The following is a 7,724-nucleotide window of genomic DNA, read 5'->3' as shown; positions in this document are numbered from 1 at the left end:
AAGGACCCTTGAAATCAGGATGGAGCTGGACCTCGCAGACTTGATCAAAGGGCCATGTAGCACCAGTGCCCAAACGTGCCACGGCATTGCCACTACTCGTCATCCCCTATGCACTGCTTCCAGTTTCTGCACCCTGTGAAAGAAGAACAAGCGTAGAAACCCTTGCTGGTGTACAGTGCCTCCAGCTTAAGCTTGGCCACGTAGCTCATGCAAAATAAAGTGAACAGCCTGCAAGACATACCTTAGTTGATTCAATTCTTCTGCTTTGGAAGTGGTCACACATTTTCCCATGTGCAGAGCAAGGCTGTGGGCTTAAAGGAGGTGGGGGCCTAGGGAAGGCGCTCTCATTCCTTCTTACTCTGCCACTGAGGGTGAAAGGACCAAACTATAGATCACCTTTCCACTGCTGCAGGTCTGTGGAAAGAGCAAAACAGCAAATGAGTCTTGACATAACAACCCTAAACTGGTGATGAAAGAGATAGCTAGCACATCCGTGGCTGAATGGAGTTATTTTGTTTAATGTAACAAATTATACTACGATTGTATATGATCTATATTCTTGGCCTTTAAATCAAGGGTAATCTATGGCTTTTAAGATTTCAGTTTATCCTTAAACAATATAAATGGCTGCCCACAGCAGACACAGCTGTATCAGAGGAGAGAACATTGAAAATTTAAGGAAGTACATCTCCATTTAACTGCCTACCTGTAACCGAGAAATTAGCTTTCTTCCCTAGAGAAAAAAAAAGGTTGAGGTTAACTAGGTGATTGTTTAACAATGCACGTAAAGTTTCTATTGTGAAACATTATTTTATAGCCAAATATATGCATATCCCTACCTTGGCAGAACCTGCTAAAAGATGAAGGAGAATACAGTACATACCGTCAAATGGATGACAACTTCATATAACTTCTTCTGAGAGAAAGCAGCCTGTTGTTTACTGCATTTATCGACAATCTGTGAAAGTAGACCAGGAATCAGTCTAATTACCAGAGTGCCAGTTGTGCTTGTTAACACCAGCTTTGTGACCAAATGTTATTCCACAGTTGTCACATCACAAGAAGGTTTCATTACTAACATAATAGTGAACAAGATCACATGCCTGGCTATTGATTGATCTGCCACACAAAGGAAGGACGTTTGTTGTCTCTATTATAACCAGTTACATCTTTGTCTGCCTGTATAATATGCACAGGAATGTATCACAAGCAGTTGCTGCAGTGTTTCTTAATTTCTGCCTGTTACCCCATTAACAGCCCACTAGGATTTGCAGACTTTACCAATAGGGAAGAATTGACCTTGCCATAATTGGCCTTTCACAGTCTTCAAAAAATTGTTTCCATCAACCTTCCTGCAGTCCTACAAGGATTGAGACTTACTCAACATTTGCATTATAAATATATCATTTCTGCCAAATCAAAAGCTATTTTAATTCTTTCCAGGCACAATTGGGTAACACAGCAGGAACAGTAGAAATATTCATCATTACTGCAGTTGAATGGCCCTGAAAGAACTATATCTTAGACCAGAGAAATGCTCTGCTAACAAGCACTCTAGACAAAATGAACTAAGACTGACCCTCAGAGCATCAAGATATAGCTTGACTGACCAGTCATAAATGCAAGCAGCAGCTTTCAGGCCTGTTGCTGATATGAAAAGTGAACAGTCTTGTTTATTTTTCTATGAACTCAATAAACATTACAATACAAAAGTGGATTTGTTTACCATTGTGAGCCTACAGAAACACAAGCATGCCTCATCATCTTATCTGATGATGAATGATTTATCAGGCAGAACATGAATCTGCTTCTGAGTCTATTTTCCTGTTTATGCTTGTTGAACAGATACAATTTAATGAAGAATATAAAGTACTTAAAATCTGTCTACCATTAATAGTTTAATTAAACTGACATGTACTTCAAAAACAGAGAGACAGAAAACATTAATTTTGGTTATAAAGGGCATGGCATTATTAAAGTGCAATTAAAACCAACATTCACTTACAATTAATAGCTAAAACAATTTAATTATTTAACATTTAATTGTCAGTTCTGGCTAACCTAGCCACCCCAAGATAGGTGTATTCTTTGGGCCTCATGTAAAGTATATTGCATGGCAGAGACCCAAGCACAAGATAACAAGTTGCACCTGAGCAATATCTCACTGACAAAGACCTCATTGTGCCATTGGTAGTGTCCTTGAGGCGCCAGTTCCCAAAGGATCCTTCATGAACCCCTCCACTGGGGCAGGTAACAGCCTCTGCTGAGGCTGCTGCAAAGTCTATGGTGGATGGCTCCTGGCTTTGTGGTCCCTTTCCCTGGTAGAAGCACTCATCCAGGACCCTTGGACATACTGAAGAACCTGTTTTCCTCCTTAACTCCATGACTCACAGCTCTCTCCTTCTGTCCCACTTGATTGAAATTGATCAACTGGCTCGGCAATTATTTGATGGAAGGCACTGAAAAAGAGGAGCAAAGAAAAGCAGCTCAGACACACAGGTCTCATTTTGCTTGGAAGCAGGACAAAAAACCTTCTCCTGCTAAATTCAAAGTTAAAACCCAAAGATGCGAAGTAAGAGTCTGCTAAAGAACTCTTTTAAGATTACTTTTCAGAAGCATAAATCCTTCTTGAACAAAGTAGCAGCGGAAATGTCCCTGAAATTCAACCTACTTCTTTTTAAAGAATATAGCAACAAACATGTTTAGAAATTTCATCTGAATTTTAGTTTCAGAAGAAAATACAGATATAAAGCACAGGACTAGTCTGAAAACATGAATTCTGTTCAACAAGAAATTTCAGTACTTCCAGAGATATATAGAGAAGTCAGATTTTTGAAGCTTTCCACCAAAAGTGAGATGGACCTGTCCCTCATAGCCAGGCTCCCCACTGCAGAGACATCCTTGTGAATGGAGCAACTGTGCCTGGGTTACACCACTAGCCAAACACAGGCCACCAGGCAGCTGGCACTTCTCGGATGCAGTTGGGAGAAAGTTTGGTTTCAAGGATTTTCTTTTGAAATACTGTTTAATTAAACAATTCCCAAGAAGCACTGTTCTAATTGCAGTTAAAGAAAAACTGCTAGTTTTCTTCCTGTGGGCAGCATGCCATTGCAAGTTTCAGGGCTCTCAGCAGAGCTTCACAGGTCTCAGAAATTTATTCCCACACGGAAATTGCAGGATTAATGTCCTACCAAACCCACCTATTCTTGAATACAGCCTGGAGCAGATTTTATTTCAGGACCATTTCACTAGTTCCTATAACTTCGATTTACTCATTTCCTTGTAAGTTGAGGTGTGTGGAGTGGCTGCAACTACTCCCATAAACCCAACAGAAGACACAGTCCTCTATTACCTCTTCATGTGGAAAGGAGGGGAAAGCCCAACAACATAAAGTGTTCACAAAAGGTATTCTCTGTGCCTTTTTTTCAATCCAGAGAGTGCCATCACCTTTGTCATGCCACCTGATGGTTGCTGACTCTCTTCTGAAGTCTGGGAAAAGGAGAAATCCTTCTGCCCAGGCTGCAGGTGGCTGAGCCAAGCTGGAGCTTCTGCAATCAGGAATAGACGTGCTCAGCCTGTGTGTGCCTTGCAGGGACAGCTTTCCCTCCTGGGGCTGACATCAGGGCTCCAAACCTTTACACCGGGCTGCAGGGAGGGCACTTGGGCTTCCCCTGGCACATGAGTGTACCACAAGCTGAGAAAAATGTGGTTTTATTAGAGTTCCATAGAGAGCATTTCACTCTTTTTTCACTGCACCTGTAAGCAATGTATAAAAAATTAGAATAAAATTAATCAGTACAAAAGAATATATTCCTGCACTTCAGTTTCTCCATGGAAAAAGAATACTTTTCTTAATTTTAATCTCTTAAATTTAACACTTAAATTTCTCTGTGGAGAAATTTGAAAGAACAGTGAAATGGCAAAGAGTGGGATTTACTAGGATCATTAAAAAATGAAACATAAACAACATCTCTCTTTACTTTTTTTCCTCTAAAGAGCATTTTAATAATATATTTATTTTCAATGCAGTCACTAAGACATCCACCTTCTATTAAAAACACCTACACTGACACATCTTAGGGTTTGAATTCAGATAAGTTATCCTCAAAAGACTACATAGAATCATAAATGGTCAGAGTTAAAGCACTTCAACAGACCAGAAGAAATAATTATGAGAATGTTCATCTGAAGGTCTTGTGAGGAATTCAGCAACTGAAGCATTGAGGAATACTTGCTGTGGAGATACCAGGCACCCTCACTGAAAAGTGATGAGCTGCCTTTCCACTGAGCAAAGCACAGAAAGGTGGCTGCTAAGCTGTTTAAAGCTTTTAAGGGGTTTGGCTCCACCAGAGCCCATTAAAACTTTGTTCACACTCTTTTAAATATCTGTAACTAAGATTTAATTGCAGTCTAATACAAACCACCAGAGTAGTCAGAATAGAGGATAAAGTAAATTAAGAGATATGGGCAACCTATACACCATTGCATGTAAGCCAGAAGTGAAAACCCTTGTGCCTGGACCACGCTTCTGTGCTTGCATGGGGATTTGTACCAGATTGCCATAGCCACACCAGCAATCAGATGTTTGCATATATAGAACAAAACCCCAAACACCACGCAATCGCTGAGCTGTATTTTATTCACGGTTTATTCACTGTTACGTGACTGTTGCAGCCTGGAAAGACAAACAACCTATGAAATACTGTGTTAATGGACCATGAGTTTCAATGTGGTTTGGTTTTTTGGTGTGTTTTTTGTGGGGTTTTTTCTTTTTTTTTTTTGTTTGGTGGTTGTGGGGTTTTTTGTTTGGTTTTTTTTTTGGTTTTGTGGTGGTTTTTTTTTTTTGTTAAGACAGAATGTTTCCTATCATTTCATACTTTTAAAGTCCATATATATGAAGCTTTACCCTATTAAGAATTTTTTTTCAGATTTTTTTGTAATTTTTTTGTGCAAAAACACATTCAAATACTATAATCTTTTATTCAAGGCTTTGCCCCACATAAAATGCAGGTAAAGTATGTCTAAAGCATTTCTGACATGTAACTATTAAGAAAAAACCTACTGAAGTGTGTGGTTGTCTAGGTGGCTTTACAAATGAAATCAAGGCATTAGACATAGACTTTGTTATTATAGTGTTTAAATTAAGCTTGAAATGCCACACAACTGAAATAAAAATCAGAAGCAGAACAGGGTATTGTTTGGTTTCTGAATACTAAATGCAATGAAAAGGTAATAGTACTTATAGATTTTTCACATACAAATAGATTTATGAAACTGATAAAAACCATTTGCTTATTGAACTTCAGGAATCTGGGTGGCTTCTTCTGTGAATAATTAAATAAGTTAACTCAGGCAGCTTCTGTTTAGTGCTACAGAAACAGAATACAGAAATACAGAATTTATATTTAAAAGGGTACTTTTTAAAAAGCAAGTAACTTTATCATTAATGTAATTTAAGATAATGAGATAAAACTTTATCATTAATGTAATCTAGGATAATGAGATAAAATATAGTATTAAAAAGAAACCAAGTTCAGTATTTGCAGCTAAGAAATAAAAAAGAGAAGTCAGCAATTTTCATTGTGTTGCTAATAAATTTTATCTTCATATTTGCATACATAAGAACTTATTCCCAAATCCTGAAAGCAGGAGTAATTTACTTTACCAATTTTTTCCTTTATATATTTCTATTCCATGATTTTATGAAAATGTTTCTATTAATGTGAAGTTCCTGGAGAGCTTTATCAGTTCAGAAAAACTGTTCAGTTGTTTTTCAGCATCTCTGATTACTTGAAGTAACCTCCTGTCTCAGTAAGAGCAGAAAGTTTATTGACTCAGAACTTTCTTGAAATAGCTTTTTAAAACTTAGTATTTAAATGAGTTTATATATTAAGCAAAAAAGTAAAAATGCACTGAAAACTTTGGGGGTCCTAGGGCCTTCTCAAAACGCATGATGTCTCTTCCCTGCTTTGGAGTTTCAAGAATGCTAAATAAGGAGAGAAAAAAATCCTTGTTTCAGAAGGAAAAGAAAAATTAAACGCCAAAACCAAACACCACCCTTAAAACACCAGATCATGTCAAAACTGTGGGAAGAGGTTTCAGCTACTCTCAGCTGTGGGTTTATATTCATGTTCTGCTTGCCAATATTTTGGGTAGCATTCTGAAGGTGAGCTTTGATCCTTTAAGGACCTCCTATCCCCTAGGCTCAGGTTTGATTCAGTATTGCAAGTGCCAGGATAGCAGCTGCTCTTAGAACAATCTGGATGAAATTTCTCAAGAGCAGCTTTTCCTGCAATATTTTAAACCAATCTGAATTGAGAAAAGCAGGCACAAAATAAAAAAGATAAACACAGAAATCAGACAGAGTAAAACCTGGAAGGGGAATGTGGAAAGCAGAATGGGAGCTAGGAAATACACATTTGTGAAGGGACTAAGGAACCAAATGGGGAAACTGAGAGAAACATTTGGAAAAAATCTGAGGAGCAGAAGGCTGACAGAGGAGGCAAAATCTGTGAGGGGAAAAAGTGAAGGGGGGTAACAAAAAAGCACATAAAGGAACCAAAAAACACCATTGAAGGAGGCAGAGGAAGGACAAAGGGCAGAGAAACAATAACCAACTGCATTAAACAAAAATAGCAGGGCAGAGAGATGGTGAGGAAGGTAAACTGGAAACAGAGGTCCAAAAGGAAGGCAAAAATTTTACAGAGTGAAAGCTCAACCTATTAAGCTTCATTATGTTTATAGGAAATTAGTTTTGAGCAAAGTCCAGGCAGCAAAAGAATGGAAGCATATTCATTCCTTTGCCTTCTCAATCTGCCTTCAGGTTAACAGAACCTTTGTTTACAGCAAACCCAAAAAATAAATATCCAACCTATTGGAACTGGTAAGGGGGACACGGTATAGCTACTGCCTTCTCCCTGTGAACAATGCAATCTGCTCCTTTCGTGCCCTGCTTTCAGAACAGGAGGAACAAACAGGCAAAACATAATTTACAGTCTTGGTTTATCTGTAGCCACAGCCCGTCTGCTGATTCAAACACAGCAGAATGTGTATGTGTGCATTCAGAGAGATGGCTGTCATTAGACCAACCAAGTTAACCAATGTATAAAAGGCAGGATCAGATCAGTAATAAAGTTTACACTTCATTATGGATGTCAAAATCCTTCCTGATTTTTTTCCCCACAAGAATCTAGCTTATTACATTTCACAAGCAAAGCCATCTCTGAGTGAGCATTCAGGAATCAGCTACTTGGAAGCCTTCAGGATTAAAATCTAAAACCAGATATTTCCTTAATAAATTTACAGAATTAGAACAACTGGACATATTAACATACGTCTCTGTTTTCATGGCTGTAAAATGATTGGATTCTTGGCTCATCAAATTTACATTGTGGAATCTGAATATAGTATGATTAGACATTATTTTAACAACTACATTACAATACAATTTAAAATAAAATGGCCCTTTATATCGCACTAATATCAGTGTTTTAAATAACAAAGGAGACTTTTTTTTAAATAAAGGAAAGGATTAGCATTTAGTTTCAATCAGTATAAGCAATGCTGAACCAGTTGGTGTCTCAAAGATTCAGAATTTTATTAATATTCCAGAGATGCATTTGTGTTGCCTCTGGGTACACTGAAAAGCCACTTAAACTGCACTTAAAGCAGCACTACAGGATCAAATTGATGTGCATCAACCATTTACAATAAAACTTGATTAT

Source organism: Prinia subflava, chromosome 10 (genome assembly GCF_021018805.1).
Source record: "Prinia subflava isolate CZ2003 ecotype Zambia chromosome 10, Cam_Psub_1.2, whole genome shotgun sequence".
Lineage (NCBI taxonomy): Eukaryota > Metazoa > Chordata > Aves > Passeriformes > Cisticolidae > Prinia > Prinia subflava.
This window is presented reverse-complemented; position numbering follows the sequence as displayed.